Source organism: Acinonyx jubatus, chromosome D1, assembly GCF_027475565.1.
Source record: "Acinonyx jubatus isolate Ajub_Pintada_27869175 chromosome D1, VMU_Ajub_asm_v1.0, whole genome shotgun sequence".
NCBI classification, from domain to species: Eukaryota; Metazoa; Chordata; class Mammalia; order Carnivora; family Felidae; genus Acinonyx; species Acinonyx jubatus.
In genome coordinates this window covers 93,064,745-93,081,791 of record NC_069390.1, presented here as the reverse complement: position 1 = coordinate 93,081,791, position 17,047 = coordinate 93,064,745, and the positions used below count along the sequence as shown (strand labels likewise).

General features: G+C 46.7%; 1 protein-coding gene across 1 annotated transcript in view; it reads left to right on the top strand.

The window, feature by feature from the left end:
• The window catches only part of GRAMD1B (GRAM domain containing 1B), a 237,700-nt gene that overhangs the window by 774 nt on the left and 219,879 nt on the right, over nucleotides 1–17,047 (top strand). The gene's annotated exons all lie outside the window — the stretch shown is intronic.

Below are 17,047 nucleotides of genomic sequence, written 5' to 3'. Positions count from 1 at the left end.
ATTTTATGCCGATTTCCCTTCTGTTGTAGAAGCCCAAAGTTGGGGAGACAGACAGAGTGGACATCATGGGGTTTGTCTGAAGATGCCCAGAAAGGCTAAGGAGAGGTTCTGTTTTTCCTAATTTCCTCCTAGGGTGGAGATGGGAGGTCTAGTAATTGGAGGAATGCCTGGTTTGGGCCTAGGGATGCACAGAGTCCCATTCCAGGAGAAATGGATTTACTTTTGTGGAGTAGATGAGGAGATGTGGCCATCCGAAGGAAGTTGTTAGGGCCCAAACAACTCGTTTGCACCCATCAGCCAACCTCCTGCCCGGAGAAACCCCCTTCCTCTGGAAGTCCCTCAGCAGGGCACGTGGCTCCAAGGCCACGTAGGAATAAGCACTTGATCGCGTGCTCCCAGGCTGTGCGTTCTGGTGGGCCTAGAGCAGTTGTTGAAGAGGGGGAAGGACTGTGCACATCACATACACTTGGAAGATCCCTAGCTGTATCCAAGCAAGTTAAAAAAAAAAAAAGAGAGAGAGAGAGAGAGACTTGTAAAAAAAATAATAAAATGTTTTCATGACAGTAGCAGATGTAAAACTCCCACCACTCTGGGAGAGGATAAAGAAATTTGTGCATGGGGCTGAGCTGTCTCCTCTGCCAGTGCTTATGTGGGCAAGTCACCTCTTGGAGATACAACGAGTGTTTTATGGAGGAGGAACTCTCTGCCTGGGGGCGGGGGTGGGGGGTGGGATTATTTTTCAAGAGGGGCATATTTCAGCTGGGGCTGAGCTTGGAGCTCGGGAAGCCAATAAGGGAAACGAGTTGGAAATGCTGCCTTTCTGTCTCCCACCCCAAAGTCCCACTTTGCCCCTAGCGTGATCTTGAGGCTCACGGTAGAACAGGTACACATCAAAGAGAGGCCTCCACCCCATTCTGGTGTGACGTGACCTTTGTCATTAAACAGTGTTGAGAAGGTGAGAGGGCAAAGTATAAACAGATGTCTCCTGTATGAGCAATTCGGTCTCATGCTCTGGGGGAGGTTAGCATTTACTCCCTCTATTCAGTGGTGCCTCTGCCTTTGTTCCTTACTTGAAGATCGTGTCGCTTGCTTCTACCCGGTGTCCCTGTCCGTGTTGCCTTCCCTGCTGCGGGCAAAACGAACTGGCTGCCTTTGATGGTGCCCAGCGAGGCTGCTGGTGAGGTCACCAGTGTTTGCTTGAACCTCCCCTCCGGCTCATTTACTTTGTAACTTGCTCAGAAGATCTTGTCCTCAACTTGCAACTTGGGGCAAGAGATCTGCCAGGCATCGTCCTCCGTATTCAGGGGTTTGTGGAAGTTCCGGTTTCCCCTGCCCACACTCAAAGGCTGCTTGGTTTCAGAGATTTGGAACCGGGCTTTGGCGTTAGTGTTGGAAAGAAACTGTTAGTGAGCAACTGATCAGCGTGTCGCCAAACTGGGGTATTGCTATAGCACCCCCGCCCGTTTAGCGCTGTCACCGAATACGAGTGCCTTAGTCGGTTTCTTGTCTAGCTGTATTCAAGGGTCATAGGCCTTGAATGAGATCACGTCTTTATAAGGCGAATGCATTGGAAAGGTGGTCCCTGCCACCTTTGCTTTTGGAGCTTAGCAGTCCTTTGCTGTCTTTGCGCATTAGCTCACTGTCGGTTCCGTCAGGGCTTCCCCATTAGACCCCTCTGTAGCTTGGATGCTTGCAACTGAGGTACCCCAAGGCTGCTGCTGCACTCCAGGCCGCCCTCTGCTGCTTTTACAAGGGCGGCTGTTTGTGGCTCTTTGGGCTGCTGTTTACACCCATCCCACTTGCCCTGCTGGGGGGTTGCTGTCTCTAAGGGTGCCTGCTGTAGTTTATACTGTTTTGATTTTCATTGTTCTTTCAGCTTGATCAGGATCTTTTCTTTCTCCCTCTCCTTCCCCCTTTTGCATCTGTAGATTGGTACGTTGCATTTTCTGCCAAGGCAGAAAATGATATGTTCTTCAAATTGTGCTAAAATCATTTCCTTGATTTGACCCCAAATCCCAATGTGCACAAAACAGAAACACCGCATATATCTTTTATTTCATTTTTTTTAAGTTTATTTATTTTATTTTTGAGAAAGAGACAGCCAGAGAGAGAGAGAGAATCCCAAGCAGGCTGTGCACCATCAGCACAGAGCCTGATGTGGGGCTTGAACTCAGGAACTGTGAGATCATGACCTGAACCGAAATCAACTGACTGAGCCACCCAGGTGCCCGCTGCGTGTATCTTTTAGATGCCGAGGTTCCATATACCTTTACTTTGGTGTACACAAGCCTCTGGCTTCTAAGAGATGCCCCAGTATCCACTCTGTACCTGGTGGATATGTATTGTGTATCTGCATAGCAAAGTAACATTGCTGATGAAGAGGCAGGAGAGTGGAGACGGTATTCTAGTAAAGGGTGTGTGTGTGTGTGTGTGTGTGTGTGTGTGTGTGTTTTAGGAAGTGGGATCCTGAGTAGGCAGATGCTGTTTAGAGGGTCACCTTCATTTATTGAAGGCTTATTTGGTGTGTGTGGAAATCGAGTTCTTTGGACAGGAGAGAGAGTAGGTGTTAGAGGACTCAGGTATAGATCTGTAAGATGGGAATGGTAACAGGAATGTTCTTTTCTAGAGTGGGTTGATGCTGGTGAATCTGTGAGTTAGCGGTCTGCTAACCACCTTTTCTGTTAGGCTTTCCTTAAACCGGCCGGGAAGTTCTGGCTTCAGAGAAAGTTACTGGCGATCAGAGAAAGTTTCAGGGAAAGGATGGCTCCTGTAGTTCATGGACCCCACAGGCGAGGAGCCCGTTCTAGCCACAGGGAGTGAGCTGAACCCATAGCTCCATCAGCCATATTAACAGAAGCAATCTGAATGCTTTGGTTTGAAACTAGGTCAAGTAGTGGGACCTTTCTGAGACCGCAGGAGGGCAGGAGGCTTGAAGCAGGAGGCAGCTCTCCTCCCTCAGCATCCACGGGGGCTTTTGGCACAGCTCTGGAACTCCTAGTGAAAAAAAGATTTCTCTTTCTGGGCCTGAATTGCAGTAAGGCCAATGCAGAGGTGGCTTCAAAAGATCAGAAATGGAGAGTGCAACTTGAGCGTTTATTAAAAAAAAAAAAAAACAAAACTTCATAAAATTAAAAATTGATTTGGCCAAAACACAAGAGCAGCGAGGCGCCCCTGCCTGCGCACCCTGACTCCCACCAGGAGTTGCAGAACTGAATGAGTAATAAACATATTCGGTTAGGTGAAGGGGGGGGAGGGGTGAAATTAGGCCGTCCCTATCGCTCCTCTCCCACTTAATCCAACTGATCTCCAAAATCCCAAACGCCATCTCCCTAAACTTTTTTGGTGTCTGGAACATGGGGAACTGGCCGGGGGTAGGAATGGGAATGGGGCAGAAGAACAATTCCTGGAAACGTGTGTGAGACCCGGGGAGCCTGGAATCCGGCTGGCTCCAGAAGGTAAGCGAGGCCCAGGCGAGGCTGTTGGAGCAGACGGGGTCCCTGAGAAGGAGAAAAAGAAAATTGGCATGTAGAAATGATGTGGGAGGGCAGGGCGGGGCAGCGGAGGAAGAAAGCGGGTGGAATAGGAGAAAAATGCAGACAGTAAGTGCAGGCAAAGGCAAAAGAGGGAGAGAGCGAAGATGAGTGAATGCGGTACGTTGCTCGCAGGTTCATCCTCTTGCCTTTTTCCTCTGGCAGAGGGAGAAAGCCAGTGATCCAGCCAGCAGCATGGGTTTTGTGCTCCTGGAGCCTTCTCATTGAAGCTGTCAAACCTCAGCCCTCCAACGGCAGCTCCTTTCTATTTTTACATTTTGCAGAATTGAAATTAAACAAATGACCCTGGGATGGCGTGTTCATGAAGATTTTATCCAGCACACCCACACAGCCAGTGCCGGGGTGGCTGAATATTTAGCATAATATTCCATTTAATCAGATAAGAAGGCATCCTCCAGAGAAGCCGGGGCTCTGATAACAGCCTATGAAGAGATGCTTTGATGAGGGTGGGCAGAAGCCAGAAAGGAACCTTGTTCCTTGGCTTGGTTGGGCTTGCTAGCAGGAAGAATTCCAGTTAACTGGATTCTGGAGGAGCTTAGCATTCCCCCTCCTGTACTTTTTTTTTTTTTTTTTTGGCACTGGGTTTGATTCCAGCCTTTGTGAGACTTCTTGGTCCATTTCTTCTTGGAGATCTCGCTAGATGCAAAAGGAAGTGTTCGCTTTGGCTGAGCTTGCCCCAAGTGGAAGTCCTGCTTACAATTTGGGCACTCGCCTCATTTGTTGGCCTGGTCAGGAAGCTCATGTGTACTGTGCTGGTGTTACAGTGCTTAGGCAGCAAGAATAAGGACGTTGTGCATCTTGTACTTGGTTAGAACACAGAGCAGATAATGTTTTGTTGGTTTAGACGTGGACTTAGTTCCTTATGTCCCAGGAGATTTAGTAGCAATTAAATGCATGCCCCTTGCACATAGCCGTTCTTTGGAGGAAAGAAAAATAACAATGCACGTTAAGGGGACCAATTAATAAGATAAGGTTGTTGGGTAGATATAAAAATGTAAGACTCTTCAAAAGGCTTGTCACTTCCGTGTACATATTTGTATTTAATAGGGTGTTTATGGCTCTTTTGCCATGGACATTGACAATTTATATGATTCTCCACCTATTAACTTTTAAGATGCTGTTTTGACAAATCCAGCAATAGAGACTGGGTAGCAAGACTGCTGTTGAATCCGTTCTGACTTCAAAAAGAGCAACGGATCGGACAGTGTGACTCAGAAGGAGCGCTTTCCGCTGGCTAGCCTTGTAGAGGCTGATCTTTCCCTCCAGAACTAAATAGGCTTACTAGTCAGAGAATATTCCCTCCAGTGACTATAAAAAGGTATCTCCATCTCTGACGCAGAGAGCAATTGGAAGCATTGACATGAGCCATATGGGCGTATGTTCAAAGACCCGAGGAAATGAAGGATTGACGGTCCATTAAGAGAGAAGCAGAAGCCAGTTTCCTTCCCTTCCCTCCAGTCGAGCATCCCTGCATATTTTCTCCCTGCGTTCTTTCTTCCTGGTTATCTGGTTCAGGCGGTTTGTGTGGCATAGCTTTGTAGACGAGGAAATTTCTTCTGCATCTCGGAGGAAAAGGAAAAAAGATAAAACCCAAGTCAGGACCTTCTTTAGTACTGTCAAATTCAAAGTATGGCCTCCCACGTGTAGAGCCTCAGTCTGTCACTTGGGATGCTCAGCCCAATGGTGCATGATTGCGCAGCGTCAGCCCCACAGCCCTTGGAACCAGACGTGAATGTCGCCATCATTGCTGGGTCGTGTATTTTCCCCAGACTTCTATACTTGGGGCTCTGAGCCTCCTCATGCGCAAGTCTTTATTTAAATGAATCCCCAGAATGAGCTGCTCCGCTGGTCTGGAAGTAGAGAGCTTACACAAAGTCTTCATCCAAAAGTGTCCCCTGTGCTGGTGAGAATGACATAGTTAGCCATCTCATAGGAGTATGGACATTTAACAAACAAGTGTCTTGAACCCTTCCTTATTATTATTTTATGACTGCTGAGATACCATCGGTATTCTGTGTTACTGATCATGGAGCTCTTTTGTTATGCAGAATAAATTATCATCATCCGCATTTTATAGTTGCAGAAACCAGGACATAGAGACACGATGTTCAGGCTCACATGGGCAGGAAACGGTAGAGCCGGGACTTCCACCAACATTCTGTTTTTAAATACTGTGATCTATTCTTCACTACTGTTCTCAAATACTTTGATACCGTCCTTTGTCTTGTGGATTCCACCCTAAATTCCCAGTGTCCTCTTTTTGTCCCTAGCGTCTTCCATGATCGGTCATTAGTTCTTTATTTCTGCGGGTAGGAGTGCCCAAGCATCTCCTAGTAGTTGAGGCACAAAAGGATTCCTCAAAATATACATACCTATGCAAACCTAATGAAAGGAATTTAGAACAAAGAAGTAGGCTATATTACTTTTCTTGGCACCTCCCGCCTGCCTTTTATGTTTTGGTATGCTAATCACTGCCAAATTTTCTTGACGTTTAAGTCCCAAGAAAATGCTGAATGAAGTTGGCGTTATGCCTACTCCTTATAACTGTGATAGCCCTCCTTTTCTTGTAGATTATCCCGAAGGGAGAGTCGTCCCCATAGTTTGTTCCAGATGAACCAGTGGCTACAAAAGCTTCTGTAAGGCGGAGAAAGTAGAGCAGAATTTGAGGGAAACTGCCACTTCCAAAAGATTGCTGAGGCAAGTCCCTCAGGATTCCAATCTCCTATAAATCGGGTTTTCTGAGGCCTTTCTTCATCTTGGCTGAGGCCATTCCCTCCATTTGAACTCAGTTGGCAACAATCAATAGAGAATGTGAATTTCTGGTCCTGGCTGATGTATTGCATGCATGAGCTTCCTGCTGTGTGTCTGAAAAAGCACAAACCCAGGTCAATAAGGCTGTGTTGACAGCTGTATTTGGCAGTCAGACCAGCCCAACTGAATGATACATTTTGGCCTGTCAAGAAGCAGGAACAGGTTAGCAGGGACAGCAGGTCTGTGTTCTTAAAAGTGTTTGCCCAACTGTGGATGAGATGGGAAGATTTATAAAACTGAGTTTAAAAATTAATTTCATCTGTTCTTTTCTTTCTCCTAAAATCTGATCCTTCTTAACACCTGGATGCTTCAGGAACCAGAGTTCAATGCTAGTGCTAGGTTTTGACTCTTCAGTCTGAAGCCTGATCTCTCTTAGCAACAGACAGTTTAATTTAGGGATTGAGCCTTGGGCTGTCTTGTATACCTGCATTATAATGGTGGTTCTGTGATCAAGTTTTGAGAACTGATTTTGGAAGAGGATAAAAAGTGGTACAAACAAGACTGAAATAGCAGAGCGAAGAATCCAGACATGTGCACTTTTTATGGAGTTTATTCCTGTGTGGGTAGTGGAAAGAAATGAGTTGATGGATTGGAATCTAGCTTTTTCAGAGCACTGGTGAAGTGTCCTTATCTCTTATTCTTTTCTCCTAGGATATCTTATCTCCACCAGCTGTGGACAGGATGTAACATGTTCTTACCCCGATTTTTTTCCGTTCTTTATTTCTGTCATTTTTTTTTTTTTTACCACATCCTTTCTTTATATTCTTGCAACAAACATTTGTTAAAAAAGAAACCAGATGAGCATTGAGGATGCAGGGTTGAATAAGATGATTCTTATCCAAGAATCATGGTTTCTACCAAAAGCTCATGGTTTCTCCTAAGGAAGATGAAGGAGAGGAGCCCAAGATAACTTGTTAATTGCTCTACAGAGGTAAGACTAAGGTGGCTTGGGAACACAAGATCCAGAGCAGGGAGCAGAACCAGCCCAGGTGAATCTGAGAAAGCTTGTTCAGAAGAGGTTATATTTGAGCTGGGTTTTCAAGGGTGAGGGCATGTTCCAGATGGAGAAGGACAAAACCTTTTAGAAGGTGAGGTGGTGAGGCTAGAGCAGGGAGCTCCTGGAGTCGGATCATGAAGGTCCACTTATACAGCTTGTACTTAACAGAGGCAGCTGGGAGCCAAGACGTTTTTCAGCAGAAGGGCAAGAAGAACAGATTTGTTTTTTAGGAAAGTAGCCGGCAGCAGTGTGGAGGGTGAACAGACCCAGGGAGAGTCCAAAAACCAGGTGCCATAAAGGGGCTGCTGAATAGCCCAGATGGGATTTGATGGGCGTCTGAATTCTGGCAGGAAAGGTTGGAAGGGACTGTCCATATCTGAGAATTAGTCTAAAAAGGAGTCATCAAGATTTAGTATCAGGTGGATGGTGGAGGCTGAGGGAAGGAAGAGGAAGAGCCATCGATTGCATTAATGCGCTAGCTCGGTGGTACTTGAACTAGGTCATTAGCCATAAACTGGGAGGTGAAACACCAGAAGAGAAGCAGAGTTGAAAGAGAAGGTAAAGAGAGCAAAGCCTGAGCGGAATGAGGATTGAAAAGAGGCTATTGGAGTAGAGATGTAAGGGGTCATTTGTAACGTTCTCAGAAACAGTTTCAATGAAACTGTGAAGGAAAATGGGACAGGAGCAAGATAGTAACATTGCCTAGAGCTTAGGAATTGAAGGCAAGAGAGAGTTCTGGAGCCCTGCTCTTAATATTTGAGGGGGGACAACAAGAAAACCTAGAAGGAAGAACGAAAAGATTTTTAAAAAGAGGGGAATCACTTGAATATGCTTTTCAATAGGAGGGAAACCTCTAGATAGGAAGGGAGAGATTGAAGATACGGGAAAGAGAAGAAGCAGCTAAGAGAGTAGAGTTCTTAAGAACTCAGAAGGTAACAGAATCTAGCAAGAAAAAGGGCGGGGGGGCTAAATTTGTAGAGGGAAGGCGGGAAGGGTACCGGTATTTCTGGCCTGCCAAGCATTGTGCTATGTATCTGATGTTTATTGATTTATTTCACTCTCACTAAAACCCCACAAGGAGAGTGAAGGAATGCCCCTTTCTTTGGAGAAAGTAGGAAAGTAGCAAAAGGTGTCCCTTTCAGAAGCGCAGTTATGAAGAACCATTGGAAAGAGCTTCAAGAGGTAACTTCTAACTTCCTCTGTGGAGAAGAGGTGAAATCCTCTTCTGCTAGAGTAGAAAGTGATGTGGGGAGAGTCAAAAGTGGGGAGACTAGAAGTGGGGAGTCAAAATGTGGGGAGAGTAGAAAGTGATGTGTGTCCGAGAGTCAAAATTATTGGCTGAGGGCAAGCAGAAAGATTTCCATACAGACCAGACCCCGGTTGAGGTTGGAAAACGTACACTGTGATGGGCACCATTGTCTCCATCCCCCTCCCCCTTTCAGGAGCCGGGCAGAGGGAGCAGCTGGCTGGATTTCTCCTGGGGAGGAGCTGTGTCACGTAGGTTTGGCAAAACCATGGAGACGCTGAGAGGGCTGTCGAGGCTGTTGTTGAGGAAAGGGACCCAGAGGAAAGTAAAGCCAGAAGGTGGCTGATAAACTGGGAGAGTGATGACAGGAAAGTGGTTTAAGGGAGCAACAGAATGAGAAATGTCAAAGGATGGGAGGTGGAGATTGTGACGATCTCGGAGGTGCTTAGATTCCAGGGTTGACACCTGGATAAATGGTCGTTTCAGCGGGATGTTGTCAGTAACCACCTACCTTAAATTGGCGTTGTCCTATTTGTATTATCAAAAGGTGGAGTCGTTTATTGTTGGATGGGTAACCCAGAAGGGCTGTGAAATTCAACATTAGGTGGTCCCCCTCCATCTGGGGTGAGTGCGGTGTGGCCTCTCTGGGAACAGGGTGCTGTGCTAGATGATTCCTCGTGTCTGCTGTCCCCCAGGTGCCCAGCCCGATTGACAGGTGTTTTGAAGAACATCTAAAACATGTGGCGGCAGCCTTTTTCCACCTGAGACTTTTGAAACGCCAAGCCACGGTTGTTGTCGTTGTTGTTTTTTTAACGGGCTTTATTATTTTGTTTTATTTTATTGCAGTGGCTTAAAATACATTTGTCCCTTCCAGAGAACACGTTCTGTTTCTCAGTTCATGGACTTTTAGGTTCACGAGGTGAATTTTCTGGGCCATTCCCCGCACCCCAGTCCAGCCAGGTAACACCGTGGTTTCCATCTTCATCCAATCTGGCGTATCTGAGGGGTTGATTCACCACTGGGCTGCATGCTTCCTATCAGCGATGTCACCAGAAGCATACGCTGGGCCTGCTGCGGGAGACAAAGGATCTTTCTGTCAGTGAGGGAACAGCACTAGCACGTGGTGAACTCTGCCTGTCTGACCCTTTCTGACTTGTTCTGTCAGACTTCTCTGTGCTTTGTCTATCCTGTCTCCCCCCGCCCCCAGACTCGGTCTCGGGCTCCCCGTTTCTAGGTGTTGTTGGCTAGATCATGGCAACATCCGTAGTCTGGGGCAACTGCCTGTCTGTCTTCTGCACACAGACACCAAGAGAACACAATCCCTAGGGGTCTGGGAGCAACTGGTGTCATCCAAAGAGGCTTTAGAAGTCAGGGAAAAAGTGTCTCCGCTGTGTTTTATCTGCCTGTTTGTTTGTTCACCTCAGTTCCAGAGCACGGAAGCAACGTTTGAAAGCATCCTTTCTAGGTCAGTCTATCGTTCCTTACAGCCAGTTCCACTTTCTTCCGAGGCTGTGACAGTAGCACATTAAACGCAGGAGTTCAGTGTAGACATCAAACACGATTACCCAGGTAATAATCTGTCAACGTGTCCTTCTGACGATTCAGTCATTACTTAGCTTTATGGTGAACTCGGGATAAGAAATGTTAACAATTAGGATGCCTGTTGCCTTCTGTAGCTTACTTTTATATATTCCTGGCTACGTAGGGGCCTAGAATCCTCTCATATAACCTTATGGAGAAGAGGAAAGTGAAGCCCAGAGAAAAGTCGGTCATCCAGGCCCATACATTTGGTTGGGGCAGATCTGGGAACTGGCATCCCCATTTCTTGCCACAGAATTTAGCGATAGCAATTTAATCTCCAGTTGCTGGAGGCGGATATGTTGAGGTGAGGTATAACGGCGTCCCATTTAGGTGACAGCTTGTGGGGGCAACGTGTCAAGTTTCTGGTCCTCCGTCTGCCCGGCGTCCAGATTATCTTGTGAAGGCTGCATCCTGCGCCCGCTGAATCGATCGCCCCCTTCCCTCGGTGAGTTTACCCATTTGAATGGGTAAACTTTGTTTTACCAGGACACGTTTAAAACTCGTGTGCGCGTGACTGGCAGATAAAAATCGATCTTCTGATTGTTATGTCGTCCTCTGTTAACAGGCCAAGATTTGGGTTGATAATTGAGAGCCAACTCTTTCTAAAACGGTGCTGGTCTCTTAAACAGCTGAGATTGGAACCACGTAGAGCAACAGGAGAGTTAACTTGATCTTACAGGTGGAAGGTTGGAGGGTGTGGATGAATCTTCTATAGCGTGGGCACAGGGTTCCCTCCCTGCCCATCATTGGTCTCCTGGCTTCTGGGCCGCTGAGGTTGTGGCACTGAGTGTGTGTGACCTGCCCTGGCGGGGAGACCTGAGCCAGTGTTTGCTCTCCTGGAAGAAGCAGACGTCCTCCCAAGTCACTGCCCTGGGCCTTGTTGGTCAGTTTCGTGGATTAGATGCCTCAGGCTGCAGAAGGGGGTTCTAAGGAGGGCCTCTAACTCTGGGATTTTTGTCACTCCACAGGAAAGGCTTGCTGGAAAAGGGTAAACACCATGCTTAGAAAGAAGGGAATCTCCAAGGTAGATCTCTTACCTTCATAGGTGGGAGAAGATCATTTGACCAGTGACCGGGAATCAACTAAACTGCTCATAAGAGAAAGTTCCCCGGCTTCCTGTCTCTGCCTCCCTGGAACATGCCGTAAAATAAGTTATATTGTAGAGCCCTCAAAGAAATCATACAGGCTCTCTTTGCCAGAACTTGACATTCCTGAGGGTTTAATGGTACAGAACTCACGGTCATTGTGGAGAATTATTTCCTATTTGCAGATTATTTTGCGGTCTGATTTTGCTTCCCCCAGGGAGAATCCCATCTGGACAGAAATATCAGTTAACAGCCATGCGGTCATCCATGTTAATAGCTTTACTGAGTGTGCATTCAGACATGCTAGCCATGAAGAAAGATGTGAGATGGGTAGGTGTTTCAGTGTGTGAGCGCTCTCTATGCCAAGACTGTTGCCCTGGTCTGCTCCACTGCTGTTAACTGCTTCCAAAATGTTAAACTCTGTTGTCCTCTGGATCGTCCCTGTGTTATCTGTGTTCTTGTTTCCGTCTGTTCTGAAATGATCATTCAGTGATTCTGTGTTTTGTCTGTCGGGCTCTCCCCTGCCCCAGTCAAACTGAAGCACATCTTCCCAGGTATGCCAATTTGTTGTTGAGTCTCGGAGACAGAAAATGGTCATGTGAAAGAAACACCACTCTACTACTTACGGCCACCTTCCCCTCTCCTAATAGACCACTGTCTCTGTTGAACGTTTAACTGAAACCACAGTCCAGAGTTTCAAGGAGCCATCTCTCAAACATGGGTATCATTAAGGTCCAGAGATTTCTTACCACAGATTTACTATCTTTGGAAGAAAAGCTGGAGAGCTGCCTCGCTCAACGTCTAATGTGGGAAGGGCAAGTTAAAAACAGTCTCGCCATTCCTCAGATCACTGACCCTACAGGCATTACAACCCTCACATTTTATTTTGGCAAGAGCCTCCCGGTGCACTTGCCTGCCATTCGGTTAAGTAATTGCAAAGCAACAGACAGTGACCCTCCGCTCTTATTCCCCTATCACCCCAGTGTAGAGGTCATGGGCTCTCATTTCTGTGCTCGGTGCTTGGATTGTGAGATGACAGGCGTGGAAGAAGCAGTCCTAAAAACGAGCTGTAGTAAAACACAATTTAGGGCTGTGTTGCTGGGTTGCCATAGCTTAGGTGAGGCGTGATGGCCTCTGTCTTCCCCAGGGTCTTTTAGAACAAGAAAGTACCTTTGCACGAGTGAGCTTCCTTCAGAGTAGTCGCAGGGTTTCAATAAAAGATCTTCATTTCGCCGTAGCGTTGATCCAGGTCTAAATCTATGTATGAAGAATCATCATCTTCAGCAGCAGCAGTCCGTTATTGAAACTTTGACCATGTGCAAGGCACTGTGCTCCTATTACACATAAGGAAACCAAGACTTAGGAGACAGTGGCCTCTCAAGGTTATCTTACTAGCGTTAAGAGCTGGGATTCAGGGGCGCCTGGGTGGCTCAGTCGGTTAAGCGGCTGACTTCAGCCCAGGTCCTGATCTCACGGTCCGTGAGTTCGAGCCCCACGTCGGGCTCTGTGCTGACAGCTCAGAGCCTGGAGCCTGTTTCAGATTCTGTGTCTCCCTCTCTCTCACCCTCCCCCGTTCATGCTCTGTCTCTCTCCCAATGTCTCAAAAATAAATAAACGTTAAAAAAAAAAAGAGCTGGGATTCAAATCTCGCTCTGATTTCAAGCCTAATCTTCCAGGACAACCACGTTGCAAGAAACAAAGCCATCAGAAACGATTTACCAGGCATCCCCTGAATGTAAGGTCCTTTACTAGGTTTACAGGGGTGGGTGTGCAGTGAGATACCACCCATCCCCTCATGGCTTCAGATGGTGTTGGGCAAGAAGTCATTTTAAAAATCATTAACAATACACCGGATGCTGAGTTCCAAACCCGTTCTCTCTGTCCTCTCCCCCTTTCACGGGGTTTTTCCTGGACTTCATGTTGGCGGGTGGGCATTCTTCTGACAGAGACCTCTATTGAGCTGTATGGAGAATGCGTGTGTTTAGGGAACAGGGGAAGAAGGAAAGTCAAAGAAGGACGTATTGAGGAATTAGCCTACGTCTTGTCGCCAATGCTCAGACGGAAAGTATCAAGAAAGCGTAGAGGGAAAGGGGTCACGGATGCTAAAGAGAAGATGAGATTATGGACCAAGAGAAATTGGACGCTTTTGAATGCGATGATTAAATTTGATGCTCTGTCTGTCAGTGATGGTGGAGAGGACCTTTCAGTGGTGTGGTAGGGACGGTAATCCTATTGCAAGAGCTTGATAAGTAAAAGGAGAGACCGATGGTCGTGAAAGTGTAGACTGCTCATTTTACAAGTGCAGTGGCCCGAGGAAAAGAAAACAAAGATAATAACAACAGGGGCACAGAATCGATCAAAGTGGTGTTGTTGTTTTTTCCCTCAAAGTGGGCAAAACCATATTTGAATCTTTGGGATATAGACAGAGGAAGAAATTGAAGAAATTGGAAATGAAGGATGTAAAACTCTTACTGTCCACTGGGATTTTATAGCATTCTAATGACAACTGGATGAGTAGAACTTTCAGTATATGTGCTGCTGAAACGAACACTGGATGAGAACTTTTACAAGCTGGACGGTTATGTTGGCACAGTTATTCTGTCCTTTCCATATCCCCCACTCGGTTCTCTATCCTTAAATAAGTCTGTGTCATCCTTAAACCCATCTGCTACTGGGTGGTGTCTGTGTGTCAGTGATTGTGCATATATGGTGGAAGCTGTCTCTTTTCTCAGACAGGTGGGTGTCTGGTTGAGCGTGTTTACCACACCTTAAATTTCTGTCTATTCGGCTGTTTTTCTTTCGTTGTCCGTCTTCGTGACACAGGACTTTTGGATTCCTGAAACTTTTCTCTTTTGTATAAATGAATGAATGGACGAGTGAATGAATGAATGAAAATGTGACACAAAGAATCACCCACCCAGGAATGTGTGTGTGTGTGTGTGTGCATGCATGTGTGTGCACATTGAAACACTATATTTGAACATTTACATACTGAGCAACTACTTTGTGCCAGAGGCTGTGTGAAGGTTGCAAAAAGGAGTAAAGTTACAGGCCTTGCTGTCAGGGATGTTCACTCCTCAGGGAAGAAGTCCGATTTGCAAATGGGCGCTTTATCTCTGACATGATTGGAGCAAAGACCGACGTATGGCCAGGTGCCATCGTAATACAAGAGGGGCGCTCAGCCCTGCCTGGGAATGTGGAGAAAAGTTTCCTGGAGGAGGTGATGCTTAAGCAATTGTATTTTGAAGGATAAATGAGAGCGGGTAGAATAAGCAGAAGCAGGCACGGGGACCAAGGAAAGTGTGGTTTTTATAGGACAGTTGTTTTGGAGTTACTCGAGTAAAAAGTAAATGGCCGGAAGGAGATGTGCCTGGGCAGGCGCCTTGGGTAAGGGTATCAGGACCTTAAATACTATGCTAAGATCCTTAGACTTTGTTCCAAAGACAGTGGAGAGCCGTTGAGGAATTTAAGCAGGGTAATGACATAATCCTGTTTATGTGCAGATCTAGTCTGGTTGCAAATGATTGATTCGGGAGAGTGATTCAATTAAAAATGTCTTTGGCTTCAGTTTGCTGAAAACTGAACTAATAGTGGCTTACACAAATACGTGATGATATTTTTCATGCAAGAACGAGCCCAGAGAAAGCTGGCGTCTGGCACCGGTGTGGACACCTGACCGTGCAGGCAAGGACCTGGGCTCGTTTTCACTGCACTGTCCTCACCAGTTTTGTTTTTGATCCTCACGCTGTTACTTTGTGGTCACGAGACGGCTGTTACTGCCCACGTATCACAGTCCTGTTCAAGGTGGAGAGAAGGGGAAATGTGGCGGTACCAACATCGTCTGCCCCTTTTCAAGGAAGCGCAGGTTCACCCAGAAGTTTCCAGTGCGTCTTCCTTCCTATCTCATGGGCCAGACACGGAAAGAGCCGTCACCGGCTGCAAAGGAGGCCGGAACAAAATATTTAAGGAAGGGCAAAGGAAGGAGGCATTTGAATTAGTGTTGACTTAGCCAACCAATAGTGCCTGTCACACACATTTATCTCTGGCCTCCCAGTAATTGGACCACCTTCCAGGAAAAGAAAAAAATCCTATGCTGGGCAGTAAAGGAGGCAAAGTACCCAATTCAAAGCAAAACAGTCAACGTGTGCTGTAGCTTTTAAAAGAGAAAAAGCCAGAGGAGGAAGAGCACTGGGGCTTGGGTGCTGTTAGCATCGTTTGTGGCCTGGGGATCATAAGGGCCTTGTTCCTGCTGAACCAGTAGACGTCCGGCTCAGCCCCAGGTTGGTTGGCGAAAATTGACAAAATACAGTTTGATGCCATGGAATCGACTTCTCCTTTACTTCTTTACGTGCCTCGTTATAAATCGATCAGTCAGTCATTATTTATTGCAGTGCCTGAATTATGCTAGCTACTGTTGGGGGACACCCAGGGTGGAGTTTAGGAGGTGACGGTGGAAGAATAAGAACGATGTCATTCCTCAAGTAGCTTATTCTCTGTGCGGAACAGTTTAAAGTAGTATGAGGGAAGATGGGTGTCCATCCGAGCACCTGGGCCACAAGTCTTCCGCAGACTGGGCTTTACAAACTCAAGGTCGGTTGTTCCCAGCGTACCTCTCTCAGCAGTGCTTTGCAGAGTTGTCTGCCTGGTCTGCCTCATGCACACGTGTCACGACTCGGTGTTTGGCCTGTGGCCGCCCCCACTCTCCCCAACCCCCCTGTGCCTTCATAGATACATACACACTCTTGCTGGGGTATGTTCTGTCTCCAGCCCCTCCTCCCTAGCCAGCAAGTCAGAAGGAGAGAGAACAGCTCTGCCGTATCCATCTTACCGCTTTATGTCTTAATTTGAAAAACTATCAAAGCAATATGGCAGCGTTACAAAAATGTGTAGAAAAAAATGGGCGGTCACCTGTGATCCCACCTCCCTATTATAACCAGGGTATAGTCTCTTGGAGTTTCAGCACGGATATCGTGCTTTTTTGCATGCTTGTAATCAGAGGATGTGTACAGTTTTGCATCCTGCTTTATTTACAGAGTTAGAGCTCATAAAATTGTGCTGAGGAAATGAATATTGATGCACAGTCTTCACAAGAACAAGATGTACCGCCCATTCCCATTGTTGTTCCCTATTTGAATGGAGATGGGGGCAGTGGAGCTTTTCCAGTGTGCTACTTTCATGGTGCGGCCTTTGAGTCCTGATACAGACAATAGGAAACATCTTAGCATGGGATCAGAAGACTTGAGAAGAATTGGCATCTTGGTGGGCAGGAGTGAGATAAAGATCACCGTGGTCCCGTCATCCCCAGCGGGAACCACCTTAAGTGCAAGGACGGTCTCTCCCATGCATGACCGTGGGCACGATTCTCTTTTTTGTGTCTCTTTGTACCAGTCTTGCCCTTGTGTGGAGGCTGTTCAAAGAACAGGGACTTTCTTGGTTGAAGGAAAGGTGGGGGTCTTGGACCAAGTCCTTGGAATCTGAATTCTCTCCCCTCGCAGGGATAACATCTGGGTTGCTATTCCTTTTCAGTCTGTGACCCCAAGTAGTTGCTGTGTTTTGTGTAGACGATGGGATCTTGGAAACTTGGTAACTGCTAGTTAACGGAAGGAATGTGTGTGGAATTGCTGTAGTTCACGATTCTTCTAGTTCAGTTCTGCAAGTCTTAAACTCACAGAATTTACATGAAGTTCCAGCTATGTTAGTCAGAATCCTCCTTTTCCCCCTCATCCATTCCTACCTTCTTGAATTATTCCCAAGAACTGCTCTAAAAGAACGCAAG